This window comes from Pinus tabuliformis, chromosome 6 (genome assembly GCF_031772625.1).
Source record: "Pinus tabuliformis cultivar Carrire ecotype Pingquan chromosome 6, CPIR1, whole genome shotgun sequence".
NCBI classification, from domain to species: domain Eukaryota; kingdom Viridiplantae; phylum Streptophyta; class Pinopsida; order Pinales; family Pinaceae; genus Pinus; species Pinus tabuliformis.
Genome location: NC_142292.1, coordinates 102844383 through 102860576, shown reverse-complemented (window position 1 = coordinate 102860576; position 16194 = coordinate 102844383). Strand labels below are relative to the sequence as shown.

Sequence of the window (16194 nt, the reverse complement as noted above, 5' to 3'; positions counted from 1 at the left end):
TAGAAAATATTCATGATCTCCTGATCATGTGTCTTCTGGTCTTTGTCTTCCTGGATCCCACACTTTGTTTTGTAACTGCCCAAATGTCTTGTTCCTTTGCTGCTGCTGCACTTCTGCTGTCTTTTGCTCCATTTTCTTCTCTTTGTCAATCAGGTTCAAGTTCTGATTGATCTTTCTTCCTGTTGCTGCCATTTTCTTCCATTTGAACTGCTTCATCATCAGTTGCCACATTTCTTCAATCTCTTTTCCCAGTACATCTTTGGTCTGGTCCATATTCTGCTTCTTACTTCTGCCTCTTTCTCTTTGCTTCAGGTTGTTGCTGCTGTCCATTAGTTCTTCAATCTGCTGTTCTTCTTCTTGTTCTGTTATTCTTGCTATGCTGACTTCTATGTTGACTCTTATGCTGACTTTTGTTGTGACTCCTATGTTGGCTGCCTCCCTATTATCCTTACCCTCTTTCATGATTGAATCATGACTGTCCAATGCTCTCTCTAGCGATTTAACATCTTTGTTCCATGGATTGAATTCTTCCACATAATCTTCTTCTCTCATCTTTATTTGGCTGTTCAGCGGTGCCAAATCTCCTTCAGTATCTGCAACTAAACCTGCATTCACAAAACACTTGTTAAAATAAAAAACATAAGGCTTCTGTGCGTTATCTTTGACAACAATTCAGTTTGCTTCTCTGTTTCTTTCCCCTCTGTCAGCACATCAATATGCTGTTTTGAATTCTCAAAAGAACTCATGAGACTGTCCATTAGTCTCTCTTCCACACCATCTGTCCTAATGATGTCTTCTCTTGTTCACCATAGTGAACTCCTTCCTTTGTAATCACACTGTCATACTCTGAATTTCTCAGCAAATATTCCAGCAATGCAATCTCTTTGTGACACTTCATAAGTATTTCATCATCACTTATGTTTCCTGCATTTATACACAAATTATTAGTTTGGAAATCATAAGGTTCAACAGTCTCAACTGTTGCTTCACATATCAGTTGTTCAGACTGAACTTCATCTTCTTCTTGCACAAGAAATTCTTCCTGTGTTGTCACAGTTTCAAATATCAAGGCATTATTAAGTTCTTTCTGCTGCAATAATTCATTGCTTCTCTCATTTAAGAGACATTCTTCATCCTCCTTTACTTTAGAGTTTTTATCTTGTAAAAGATACTTCTTCATATTTCTGACAGCTTCAATAGATTGCTCATCCTCTGCAAAACACTCCTTTATTAGTGTTCTTTTTCCCTTTGCTAAGTCTTTGGCATAGACTTCTTCCTTCTTAACATCTTTCAGTAGATGTCTTTTTTTCTTACTAACTGTCTCAACGGCTTCCATGGCTATTTCCATTGTGCCTATCATCATGGTGATTTGATGATCCTTTACTATGTTTTCAGCTAACATAGTCTCTTCTTCAAGTTTGCCTTTAATCTCTTGTTGTTTACCTCCTCCAAGAGCTATCCTTGTCTCACCATCTACATTAACATTCTCTTGTATTTGTTTTTCATCAATAACATTAATCAAACTCATTTGATTACCTTTCTGAGACAATATTCCTTCATTTTTTATCAGAATAAGACCCTGATTCCTCATCTCCATGACAACTTCTATAGACTCATCCATAGACTTTTTCTTCTGTATGCAGTCAATTTCCTCCTCTTTTGAAAAGTTTTCTTTGTCACCTTTTATTTCTAGATCTTCATTTCCTCTGAAGATATCTTCAAAAGGCTGTTTTTCTCCTGCAATATCTGACATCATACACAAACTATCAGTTTTAAAAACATAAGAATCTGTGGTCTCACTTGATGGTTCAGCCATCATATCTCCTTGCTGTTCTAATCCTTAATATGATTCAGAAATTCCTCGATGGTCTCCTCTTCAATCTTTTCAAGCCCTTCAGTTGGTTGCTTGATATCTTTCTCCAACTACATATGAGACTTATCTATCTCATCTTCTTCCAAAACAAAGTTTAGATTTTGCTTGTCTTCTTTCTCTTTTATGACAATATCAACAAATTGTCATTTTTTACATATTTCACCTGCAAACATACACAAATTGTCAGATTTAAAACCATTGGACCTTTTGGCCTCACTCGAAGTTTTAGTCTTCATCTTCAGTTTCTCCCAGAATTTCTCCTTGTTGTGGTTCACAAATGGACTCTTCTATTTCCAACTCAACTTCCTTGAGTTTTCCCCTCAGCCACTTTACTTGCTTTTGTTGTAGCCTTCTCTGCATCTCATGCCATTCCACTGGCTTCTTCCTTAAGACCCAACCTAGTCTCTGGCTTTCCTCCAGTATCCTCCTTAATGCATCGAGTTGTTCTTTTAACTCTGCAATCTCTTTGTCAATTTTCTCTTGACTCATCCTCTTGCGATTTGCCTTGGCATCCTCTTTCTTCATTTTTCTTTTGATGTGGCTTCTCTCTGAACCTCTGCTATGACTATTAGTAATTATCTTCTTCTCCTCTTTCTTCACGAGCTCTTCACTTATCTGCAACAAGCCTCTGCAACAATTAGTCCTCCTCACTGCAATCTTACCTCGCTAAGCTCTCCTCACTCAGTGTTTTGGTAAGCACGGTCCTCTATCTGGAACCTCCTCTTGATCAACACCTTTGCTCCTTGTAGGCTTCTGCAATCTCTCACTCTCCTGAGAACACTTCAGCGGTCCTCTCTGTCTAATCTCTTGTTGGATTCTTCAGGTTCACTGCCACTTCTCTATCAGAGTGTTTTCCTTACTCTATCTTCAAGAACACATCTGGTTCTCCTCTCACAGCTTCTCTTGCTGTCACCTGTGCATTAGTATAAAAACACACATTCTCAATTTAAAACAGAACATATTACCTCACCTTCAAGATCTCAGCATGATCTTGTTTCACCATTCCACCTGTACTTTGAATGGATTTCCTCTGTCTCTTGCATCTGCAAGTTCTGCTACACATCACCTCTGTGTGCCTTCCTTCTGTCAGATTAGAATATGATCCTTCCTCCTGCCTGCATAAACACCTTAACACATATTCTGTTTTCAATTCTTTCTCATAGAATTTCTTTGTTCTGTTTAACCCCAACGGTTTTAATTACAACCTGCTCTGATTACAAATCTGCTATGATACCACTAATGGTGCAGGGTTACCCTGCACATACCCACAATATGCATAAATACTCTGTCTCAGGTAATTGATTCTCAAAGGAGTCAAATCTTCAAAATATCAATGGTTAAGGCCCCCTTATCATCAGTTCCTTTGTATCGGAACCAATCACCCCGCCTAAACCTCCTATCGGGACTATTCACCTTCTTATAACATTCATTATCCCTTTTATTAAAGCCTTTCTCAAATCTTTCTTATTGGAACTCTAAAAACCCTTCAGAACCTTTATATAACCCCTTAAGCTGCATATATATATATATATATATATATATATATATATTACCGCCCTCTTGACCTTTGGTTAATATATATTTAACACATAAAATTCCTTTATCGGCGCTATTTTCCTTAAAATCCTTTTACGAAGGAAAATGCCCGCAAACATACCTTTTTCCGCTGTCCGTACGGCTTCGGTACAGATTCCGAGGCTGTACCTCTATCGCAATTGGCTATCAGCACTTTCTCCATGGGTCCTCATCGCCCCTTCCCTTCCGATATGCGACTATCGGAACGTAATATATATGTTTTAGTCTTAAAAGACTCGGCCCCACACTTTACGCAAATACATGGAATACATAGGAAATCCACTCCAAATCACATATAGCGGATCTCAAATATTATAGATTTGCCACTATATATGTCGTCGGGTCTGCCTTCTATGTTAACCTTCCGCTGCGTCAATCCTCCGAACTCCGATAAGCGATCACGCCGATCTCTGATCGCTGATCGGCTTTATCGCTATCGGCGTATCGGCATATACACTGTCCGACCTCTTCCTCTTGAAACCGCCGACCCGATATGCCTCACGGACCCGATATGGATATAAACTGCTCTTTATAGGATTTCAAGTCCGAAACTCAATTCCGACTATGTTTTGTGCTGTTTCTTAGTATAAACTGGGTTTTACACTTGCGGGACTTAATCTTTATAAATAAATCTGCCGATGCAATATTTTGCCTCGCTCTTCAGTGACATCATCTGGACCGTTGATCTTTACTTTGTAGATCCGACGGTTCACACTTGATTTCGGGTTGATAATCCCCACGGCGTTTAATCGCCCGATGAAGCGGTTTCTCCACTCCGCTCACTGCTACGTGGCACACACTCAGTGGAATCAGATGCGCCGCGCTCAATACCGCTTACGGTTTTGAGGCCGCCCGAAATCCGCTTTCACTATTACAAAACCACCCTTCGCCGATTGTTCTCTGCTACTCCTTTTTACTTAGCTTTACGCTGTTTTCCAGTGTTAATATGGTTCTCGGGTTTCTTCGAAAGCTTCACCTTACGCTCTTCTGTTGCTCAATTCATTCCCGCTTGAGCCTAACTCCACATACTCCATTAACCAATGTCCTTTTAGAGCATTACTTGACCCTTCAAATGAATGCAACAATCCATTATGATTCCTTCGAATCGTTTTTCTCTTCTGTGCAGTTCTTCAGCACTCTGCCTTCTGCTTCCGCTGCTCAACTTCCTCTGAGCTTAACTCTGATCTTCTATTGGATTCTAAGGCTAGTAATGATTCTTTTGAATCACTCCGTTCCTTTGCGTTCTTCAAAATTCTGCCTGCAACCTGTTGCAGAGCCTACGAATTCAAGTAATTCATTCATGAAAATACTCTTCAAACACTGACACAGTCAGGAACAAACTCTGTATATATATATATATATATATATATATATATATGCAAAAACAAAGATTACATTTGAGACTTTTCTGTCTCGCACATGCCTGATATTCTGCTATCAGTGGCCTCTCTTTTCACTCTGCCCGTAGGCTTACACCATGCATTGTTATGAAACCAGCGCAAGAAAAAGATAGAAAAGATAGATCAACGCCTTAAAATTCAGCCTCTTTGAGGGGGCAACCTCCTTTACAGTACATAAATGAACAATTCTTTGATGATTCAAATGACAAAACCTCCTTTCTATATATAGGAGTCTAAGGAGTCACAATATAACCCAGCCGACCTAACAATAATAATATAAAGCCACAAAAATAACAATAGAGGGACTCTATGGGGCACAGTAATAACAATATGGGGGCAATAGGGGCACAACAATATTAATAAGGGGTACAACTACAATAGTAATGGGGTAATCACTAGTATTATACGGACCCAACATGCCCCTCTCCTTCAAAAAAGTGTTGTCCTCAATGCTTGAGTAGTTTTGGATACTTCTGTATAAAATTCTCATCCTCCCATGTGGAATCTTCAGCGGATAAGTTCTTCCACTTGATAAGATACTCCGAAATCTTTTTGATCTTAGAGGAGATCGACAACAAAGTTTCATGGATAAAGGAAATCACAGGGGAAGCAAGGGAGATTGTCAAATTCATCACCAACCACCACCAATCTCAGGCCATATTTTGAGAGTACTCCAAATTGGAGTTGTTAAAATTTGCTGAGACAAGATATGCCTCAAACTTCTTGATGTTGCGCCGCCTTGTTGAGGTTAAGCGTGCATTAGTTTCTATGGTGGTGAGTGAACTTTGGATTGAGTGGAGGCAAGTAGATTTAGAGCCGGGATATATTGTGCGTAGATTGTGCCTTGATGAGGATTGGCGGAACAAGATAGATTTCTTGCTAAAGTTCACAACCCCTGCATTTGAGCTTCTTCGGAGTGCTGACACTGACCAACCTTTCTTAGGAGAGGTATATGATGGCATGGATTCCATGGTTGAGAAAGCTATGGAAATCATTTCGCAAGAGTCTCCACAACTTTTGTTTGTTGATGATCATTTTGCTGGTTTAGTCAAGAAAATCATTGTTGATAGGTGGAACAATTTCAATACTCCATTGCACACTTTAGCACATGCCTTGAACCCCAAATTTTATGATGAGGAGCTTATTGCTCAAAGCAATGGGAAGAGGAAGGCACTCCATAAGGATAGAGAGGTGGCTAATGGGGTGAGAAAAGCCATTATGAGAATGTTTCCAGCACATCTACACAGGGAGGTAAAGGAAGAATTTGCCAGTTTTGCTGCAGGAATAGATGATTATGCAGATATATCAACTTTGGAGGAGAGAAGCACCATGAATGCAGTTAGGTGGTGGATTTGTCATGGAGCAAATGGTGTACATTTGCAAAACCTTGCCATTCGTATTCTTTCACAAGTGGCAAGCTCTTCATCAACAGAAAGGAATTGGAGCACTTATGGTTTTATTCATTCTGTGAAGTGCAATAGGTTGGGCTCACAGAAGGTAGAGGATCTTGTTTATGTGCACTCCAACCTTCGCCTTGCATCTCGTAGGGTTCCAGAATACAACAATGGCCCTTCTAAAGAATGGGATGTGGATGCAGAAAGTTTTGATTTGGATCTCTCTCTTGTTGCCCTGAATATTGAGGTCCAGCCTCGAAGTGGAATTGGCCCATCATCTTCTTCAACACCACCATCGACTATTGAGCATGCTTTTGCTTCTATTTTTGATGATGAGTTAGCCTTTTGTCTCTATAGTTCTTGCTGAATTATAGTTTTTATTGTACTTGCAACCTCATATATATAATAAAGGCTGATTTTGAGTTTTGGATATATAATAAAGGTTGATTTTGGATATTCCGATATTGTTATTTTCATGATGTGATCATTCATGAGTAAATGTGATGTAAATTAAATCATAATGTTTAAACTTTAAATGTAATAAATTATAATGTATAATGTATGCTTTATGATTGCACATACATTTCTTAAATGTCCTAAATTCTAATATATATATTCGCGTTAACCTGTTTCCAAAATTTGGGGGGTCGCGTTTCGTACCTGTGCCCATTTCGGAAATTCCTACCTGTTTCCCCGTTTCGTGCAACTTAGCATTTAACTGAATGGGAGTGATAAGGTGAAATTAAAACCGGGTTGGGATTGTTGGAAACTTTTTTTAGTCATCCGATAAGGTGAAATTAAAACCGGGTTGGGATTGTTGGAAACTTTTTTTAGTCATCCCCAGTGGAAGATAAAGAAACAAATACCGAACCAGTCAATAGTAGAACTCAAGAAGAAGTTCTATCAGTTGAAGGAAAAACACTCACATGTTATAATCAAGATGATGAAAATTCCAAACGAAGATTGTGTACCTAACTCAACAACCGTAGTACCAGAGGGAAATCAAAAAATTTCCACACACCTAATAAGGGAAAGTCAAACCAAAAAAGTTCCCTATCGACATCCGAATCATGAGAGTAGACAACTCAACCAAGCTATGTATCGGGACCATTCAGAACAAAAACAACAAATTGATGTTCCAAAGAATATTGATGTACCCTCAATCGAGTCCTATGATGACAATTCATTACAAAATTATGTTGATTTTTAATGTACTTTGGACAAGTGGTTTTCCATGGGTTAGTCTCTACCTAGGGAAAAGTGTCCAAAATAATTCTTTTCCTAAGTGTGACTTTATAAAGTGAAAGTGATTTTATAAGTGGTAAAGTCAATGTTAAATTATAAAGTGAAAAGTGACTTTAGACATAAAGTGCAATGTGGGTACTCTATTTAATGGGTGAGTTAAAAAATAGAAAGTGAGAATTAAATGCACATTTATTCTCATCCCTTGATTTAAATGAATATGAGCCATTAGATCTTAGGGTTGCCCAAAAGTAATTTAGGGAAACAAAAGGGGGAAAAGAAAAGAGAGACTGCATTCATTCTTCATGAGCAGATTGGAGAAAGGAGGCTGAGAGCTGGAGAAAAGTTCTGAAAGAGAAATTTGTTGCAGCAAGTTGAAAGAGTGATTTTTGGGCAAAGCTGGGCATGGAAATCAAGGTTTAGAAGACAACAAAAGGTATAGTACTAACAACGTTGAATGCTGTGAGCAACACACCGATCGAGAGAAGTTTTGAATTTTTTTTGTTTGAAAAAACGCCGTATAGTGGTACGGAAATCCGTACAGTCAGTACGGTAAAGTCCGTACAGTGGTATTCATATAGTACATATTTTCAGCATCAATTGGGCATGGAAATTGAGGCAAAGTGGGCACGGTTTTCAAGGAGTTTTGGGCTGAAGAGATAAGTTGTATTTTGCTGTTTTGTTTTGTCTGCAAATGTATTTTTCTTGAACTTGAAAGACAAATAAATTTGAAGAGCTCTCTAATAGGTTTTCCCCGGAGAAGATTGAAGGGGTTTTGCATGGGTCTAAGTTGACCAAAAATTTGTGTGTATATTTATGTGTTGCTGGTCTGGCTATGTCCATATTTATTTTCAGCATGTGTTGACAGTCCCATGTGTTTTAATATGAAAATTTCATTTATAGAATTCTATATGTTGAATGTATGTTTATGGGAAAAGACATTTAACTGAATGAGAGTGATAAGGTGAAATTAAAACTGGGTTGGGATTGTTGGAAACTTTTTTTAGTCATCCTCAGTGGAAGATAAAGAAACAAATACCGAACTAGTCAATAGTAGAACTCAAGAAGAAGATCTATTAGTTGAAGGAAAAACACACTCACATGTTACAATCAAGATGATGAAAATTCCAAACGAAGATTGTGTACCTAACTCAACAACCGTAGTACCAGAAGGAAATCAAAAAATTTCCGCACACCTAATAAGGGAAAGTCAAACCAAAAAAGTTCCCTATCGACATCCGAATCACGAGAGTAAACAACTCAACCAAGCTACGTATTGGGACCATTCAGAACAGAAACAAAAAACTGATGTTCCAAAGAATATTGATGTACACTCAATCCAGTCCTATGATGACAATTCGTTACAAAATTCCAGTGATCAGAATATTCCACAAAAGATTAATCTAGGATGGTTTGATCCCTTCTCAGTACGACAATTTTGTTTGTCACTTAGAAAATCATATCAACTTGTATCAACGAATATGACAGTGCCGAGACGAGAAGATATTTGAAACCGAAAAGAGATCAAGCCTTTTGCATCGACAAGCTTTGAGGACAAAGCTTTTTTGAGGAGGAAGACAATGTTACGAATAAATATATAAAATAATATAAATATAGATAATGAGGATAATTGTAATAACGATTAGTTAATTAGTAATTAATACTGAAGATGCATGTCTAAATGGGAATGACCTTCCATGTGGAGGCACTGCCTAGTATATAAACAGTCCTCTTACTCTCATTTGTATCATGATTCTTATTCATATTTTCTAATATATATTGTTGTATCTCAATGGAGATCTTTATATTCCAAATTTTCTGGAGAATTTAACGGGAAGTACGAACTTTGTTCTTTCCGAAGGTTCTCATCCTGGCCCTGTTCTGATTAAAAGAAGTTCAAATTGCATTCCAAAAGAAACCGAGATCTGCTGATTGTAAGAAAGGGTTTGTTCTGGACAAATTTATGAGGGCCGAAATGCCTCAGGAGTAGGCTGCAGAACTGCAGGAAGAAGCCTCAGATCTGAGGAGGCCGAGAAACTCCAGTCGCAGAAGGCTGAAAGGCCTCAGGGCTAAATGACAACACGAAAACCGATATGTGGTGCAGTGCGATGATATGGTGGCAAGGCAGATCTGATCAATCGTGTGCACTGTGTAAGCAGAGTAGTGGTATGCTATAATCAATGTGAAGTTTGAACAATAATCTGAGTAAGGAATATTAAACTGAGTGATAATGGAAATATATGTTCCAAGCAATGCTGATAAGGTAGATTTGAGAAATCACGTGCATTGTGAAATCAGTGTGACAATGTGTGTGTGTACTATTCTCATGGATTAATCAGAATGTTCTAATCTGTGGAACAAAGATCAAACCATGTGTAGTGCGCGCAAATTTTATCTCTGATCTGGTGCAATTGTCAAGTGCATTGGTATGATCTGCGTACAAGGATTCGATTGGTGTGATAGTGGATCTGTGATCTACATGATTTGAGTGATATCTCTGATCTGCAGTACGATGGTCTGCGATAGTAATGGTCTGGGTCCAGTATGAATATGTAACAAGTGTAATGGCAGCAAACGTGGTGTGTCAGAATGAATGTAATCTGTTGAATCCTTTAGTGCGATGGAGAAGCCTTGAATTAGTATATGGTGATCTGCTTTGTGTATAGTAATGGTATGCTTTGATGGTGTACTGTTCAAATCTATGGAATAAGTCAAGCTCAAAGCAAAGTATGCATAATGGAGCAAACAAAGGGTTCGTGCGATAGTGAATCTCACTGCAACTGTGAACAAAGTGTGAAGCTCTAAATAAAGCAATGGGAGGAAAAGTAAACCATTGATCAAATAGACAGAGATTGGTAACCTATGGTAATCATAAAGCATTGATGGACTGTCTACAAAGAAAGTATGAGAGTTGCTCCAAGCCAGCGGGACCCCCTTCACCCATTTGAGTAAGGCAATGAACTTCCTGTGATGGGGTTCACCTACAATCTTCAAAGGTTTGATATGATGGCATGTATATTGTATGTACTTTTGCATAATGCTTCAAAGTTCAAACAGTTACTTTATTCTAGCAATCCAAGCACACTTCAATGCTGGGTTATCTGGGTGCTGTAAATGATTAAAAAGGGACCTATATTGTGACATAGCCCAGAATGAGGGATTCTATTCTTTGCACATCAAAGCAGTCAAAATTGAAATGAAGAATGGAATCATTATCAATATATTTATATTTTTTTTGAAGAAAGCACACTTTGATGGTGTGAGTTCGTGCAAAGCTATGGAGACATATTATCTTCATGGAATATTTTTTACATGACAAACTTACATTGCAGAAAAGGTTGAGTTCCGAGACCGAAGTTTTCTTGTGAAGGCTGAGTCATTTTGGTGTTTGTCAAGGACAAATTTGTTGCTACAATGATTTTTATCCCACAATGAACATCTGAAAGAAGCCCCTGTATAAAAACTGGAGGATAGTCTTATGGCATTGCATACAATGGAAAGGTGCTGCATATGGCTGAATCATATATGTGTTGACTAAGCCAGAGTCAGCATCCATTAGTGCTTATTACTGTTTGTCTTAATTTCAAGCCCTTAATTTAACCTGTTTTTTCTGATAACAGAAAATGCTGAGAGTCTACTCTTATTAATCAAAATTTTGCATTGCCATATTCCCTGCCATATAAATATTGCTTGACCTACAGTGCTAGAGGCAAAACTGGTATAAAGAGGGAACACCCTTGATTGTTTTTGACATGATGGATTTCATGACATATGTGGAGGCATGGGGTTTTGGATATGGAAAGATAATTTGTAGGTGAGATCTGCAGTAAGTGACTACTTTCTATAGTGTTGAAAGCTATACTTGTTGCTACTGTTACCAGAAGCCTAGAATAAATTCTCAATGTTACAAGGGTTGCTGAAGAGTGTGTGGAACTGCTGAGCCATGTTAGCCGTCTCTACCAAGGCATTTCGATTGCATGGTGATGTTATGTCTGAAGATAAATATGATGAAACTTCAATACTTATTCCTCTTGTGGATATGTGTAACCATAATTTCCTTTCTAATGATCGAATTGTAGAAGAGGCTGATGTTGACTGTGATAAAGGTTTTGTCAAAAGGAAAGTATTACAATATTAATGAAGAGCTATCGAGCAAGATGAAAAAGGACTGCGTGTGATGCCCACAACATAATCTAATGATGTTATTTGTCTTGGGGTTTGTAAACCCTAGATAATTCTTGAAGGATATGATTAAGAAAGCTCTAGGGTTTGTAAACAAAATCCTAGACCCTCCTCACATCTTTGATTATTCTTGTGGAACCCTAAAGAGGTTCTCCATAAAACCCTAACTTAAGGGTATATCGATGATAATGTGTGAAACCCTAGCCTACTTAGGGTTATTGATGAAGTCTAAAGAAAATGTTTGAGTCTTTGATGATGTCATGTTTGGGGTTTTGGAATGGTTTTGAAAAACCTTAACTTGTTAGGGTTGAAAGGTGATATCTGAAATCCCAAACCTTTGAAGTTTTGGTAATTTAGGGTTTGCTATGTTATGTATTGAAACCCTAGATCTTTAGGGTTTATGAGCAAGACCATTATGACCTAGAAATGAATCCTAGGTATATGTTTGTTCCTCTGATCAAGTTTGTTATATCTCTGACTTTAATGTGTTTGTCATTGGGTTTGCCTAACATATGTTGTTATGATATGCTTATGCATGATGATGAAATCCTAGATATGAATATGTGTTGACATAATTATTGATAGTCATAAGTCCTAGGGTTTGGAACTAAGCCCTAGTCGAAGTTTGATATTGTTTGTGAATTCTAGGGTTTTGTAGCTAAACCTTAGTAGAAGTTAAATTCTCTAGTATATGATTTGACAAATTTGGGATTTGTTAGCGCTTGGAGTTCACCTAGGCTGAGATAGACAAACTCTCAAGGCTACATCAAACCATTTCACCTCGTAGCTAGCCCTACGAGGTATGAGAAGGCTCTCTCGGGTCAGATTCGATAGATCTTTCAATATGATTAGGCTGACCAATTAATAATAAAGATTTTAGGCTAGTAAATTGATAAGGGGGGTTGATTTAATGATTTTTGAGGTTTTTGGTGGCAATTGGTGGAAGTGCAATTCAGGGTGCGGGGAATGAGCACAGTTTTTGCAGGGTGATCTTAGGGGCAAGGTAGGAGTGAGTGATGATGCCTTAATCTGAGGTGGATGATCAGGAATGATAGAGGAGGAGCTAAAGAGGGCAAACAACCAATTTGAATCCTCTCTAGACAGTAGAAAACATAAATATTGAACAAACTAAAAAGCTGAGCATGTCAAAGCATGAATTCAAACTTTACCACTTCATCTGTCCAATTAGAAGCAAAAGAGAGATGTGGAATACATAAAAAAAACTTACAAGAACATGTAGAGAACACACCATCAACACAACAATCCACAAGAATCCACAATGATGTCTGCAAAACCCTGGCCTTCCTTTTCCTTAAATTGCAGAGATAGATGTACAATATACAATGAAAGCTTTCTTCCACAAGAGTCCAACCATGAAAATGAGAAGGAGAGAGCATAATATAGACCATCTAACTCCTTTCCCCACCTCTAGGGGTCGAGCTCAGCTTCCTAGGAGCAGTTTGAACTAATTCTAAACTAAGCACTAGATAATAGGCAGTCCAACAACTCGCCTCTATTACTTAGCTAACTCATCCATGCATTAATTTTTCACTTTTTACATCATGGAAGCTTCTAGAAGGGTAAAGAGAGATAAAATCTATCAAAGTGCCATGAAAATATTACATTTATCCATCATCTACAAGTAAAAATGGTCAACCATAGTCAAAACAGTTTTTTTTGACCGAAAAAGTCAATTCTGGCAAAACTGGAACTTATGGTCGCGCCCCCTGAACTTATGGTCGCGCCCCTTTGCAGCTGTTTTTGAGTGGGTTCCACTGATCCAAATCAGGTGCAAGATGGCTCATTGGAAAGCTTGGTCTGTCTACTTTCCATCCCAAGTGGAATTTCTGGATTTGGAGTTGATTTGACCCCTCAAAAGTTGATTCTCCCAAGGTCACTTTCTGCAACTCAAAAAGTGGGCAGAAAGTCATTTTTTTGATGTATTTTGAGCTTTTGGAGGCTCAAATCTCAAAATTAGGCTGCTCCCAAGTACTGGTAATTTTTCTTTTTTCATGCCCTTTCCAAAAATGCCAAGTTTTCAAAATTCCGAGCAGTCCTCCAAAATGGTCTCACCCGGGGTGAGACCAAACCGTGGGCAAAACCTGTAATTTTACCAAAAATTTCCAAAATGCTCCAAAATTCTCAAAATTTTCACATTTTGATGCTAGATCAAGGCTGATCAGTACCATGATGAGTGAGGGAGGCCTCAGCCAAGATGCGGAGTGGATTTGTCCTTTTCTTCCTCTTCCGGGCCTCCGATAGCTTTCTTTGGAGAATTTTCATTCTCGCCTTGCAAACATGTAATCTGGCCCAGTAATGTGTCCTCATGTTTCGGAGCAGCTCTTTGTCATGGTTTGCCTTCTCCAACAATCTCTCCAAACGAGTAATCTCATGAATGTACCAAGTCTCCCGGTCACCGGGCAATGGGTCACTAGGCCTCCTGCGGTTTAAGCCTCTGTTACCGCGGATTCTCCATAGTTCATCCAGCTCTTTCTCCGTCTCTAGCTGTCGGTTGCGCTGCTCTAAATAAGTGATGGTCCACTGAGCCATCTCAAGCTTCCGCTGCAACACAAGGTTCTCCTCATCTCTCCGCCGGATGATCTCATCAAAATCTGAAGAGGGAGAGTGGGCATCGCGACCAGTGAAATCATCATGTGCCTCTCCAACTGCCTCATCCTCAACCATGGGCTGCTTGCCCTCTCGTACTCCCTGTGCCGATGAAGAAAGCGAGGCCCCTTCCACCTGGTGTGGAGATAACACTCGCTGCTCTGAAAATGATGAAGACGAGACCCCTTCCACTGGCTGTGGAGAAAGTACTCGTCGGGCTGCTGCAAATAAGGTCCTATGACCTCTCTGATAAGTGACCCGAGGAGAAGAAACCACATGTCTCGGAATACTAACCTCGGGCTGATGTGATGGCCCTCCCTCCTCATGAACTGCCTCTGGCTCTGGCTGTGGCTGTGTGAAGAACTCACGGGAGATAAAATCTGCCCAAGAAATGCCCTGCTGGCTCAGCTGATGAGAAACAACCAGCTGGATAAGACCATGATGACATAGGCTCCGAAGCTGCTGTGCTGGGGTCTGTCTCCGAAAGATAGAGACCATCCTCTGAGTGTCATGAAATAAGTATGCCGAGATGTTCATCATCCTCACTCTGGTGAAGTGCATCAGCATGCGGATATGACAAGAAAATACCCGTGAGAATCTCCCCTCGCATGTGAGGTAGTGCATAATGAGTCTCATGATATCTATATACTCTGCTCGGAGGAACTTGATAGGAAAGTTCCTTGACAAGTTATGCACATAGATAGGCCTGACATATGGCTCATAGTATACTAGGTCCAGCCACTTACGCTTCGGCCACACCTCACCCACATTGGGTATCCCGGTAGCCTCTGTGATAGCCTCTGGAGAAAACACAAAATTCACCCCTGCAAGGGTGACCTGCCTGTCATGGAGATGTAGGACAAACAACCGGGCCAACTCTCTGTGATGTTGAATGTGTGACAGCCTCTCACAAAACTGATAACAAGCCATATGCTGAAAACAAGACACTGCCAATGGGCAAGCCTGCAACTCTGTCAATGATGTGGGCTCTTCCCTCCTGTGGTGACCACCCTTGCCTCCCCTACGAGGCCTCTGCTGTATCTCAATCTCAGTAGATGATGACCGGTCATCACCTTGCTCATTAGTCTCGGTGGTTGACATGGTGTTATTGAGCAAGGTGGAATAAACAAGTCAAAATGACCGCTGCCCTGCCTGCAAAATGCTGTGAAGTATGCTGTTTTCAAGGGGAAACATCATGAGGGATATGTTAGGGGAGGGAATTTACATATAGGAAAGGGAAAAAATATATATATAAGCAGGGAATTCTGAAGGAAAACATCACATAATGCTAAACATGTCATTCCATCTTTCATCATTTGCAAATGAATACTGTATTAGGGAAATATGTTTTATGATCACCAAGGGAAAGGACAATATAGATTTTCATCATGGAGGGAATGAGGGCATAAGTATAAGGGAATAGGGTAGCATCAATCATAAACATTTAACAGGCTGCTGCTTTTATATTTTGTCTTCAAATATCTTTCATGAGCATACTCTGTTTTTTCCACATTTTGAAATGACCATTTGATGCTAATATGAAACAGGGATTTTGGGTATTAGATTGTAAGAAGAAGGGAAGGGGATTGCTGTGATTATGTTACAATGGAAGGGAGAGGGAATTGGTAACTTGGGAATTAGGGAAAAGAGAGGATATTAGGAATTAGGTTTGGGGGGACAGTGAAACCCTTTTAATAATCACTGCCAACTAATTTTCGTAACAGCAATTCATTTAGGACAGTGGCAGCTTCATCATGCTTTTACCATGGGGAATTAGGGTTTGACTGTGTGCTTTGATCATAGGGAGGGACATTCAATTGCCTAGGGAGTTTAACTGAAGGGACAAGCAATTGAATTGGGGTTTACATAGGGAAATAGGTAGGGAAAAACAGAGTTTTGAGAAAGGGGATGAAAACCATGC

The 16194-nt window shown here is 39.3% G+C and overlaps 1 protein-coding gene across 1 annotated transcript in view; it reads left to right on the top strand.

Moving 5' to 3' along the window:
* LOC149257462 (threonine dehydratase 1 biosynthetic, chloroplastic-like) overlaps positions 1-16194 on the top strand; it is a 138549-nt gene that overhangs the window by 87523 nt on the left and 34832 nt on the right. The window lies entirely within an intron of this gene.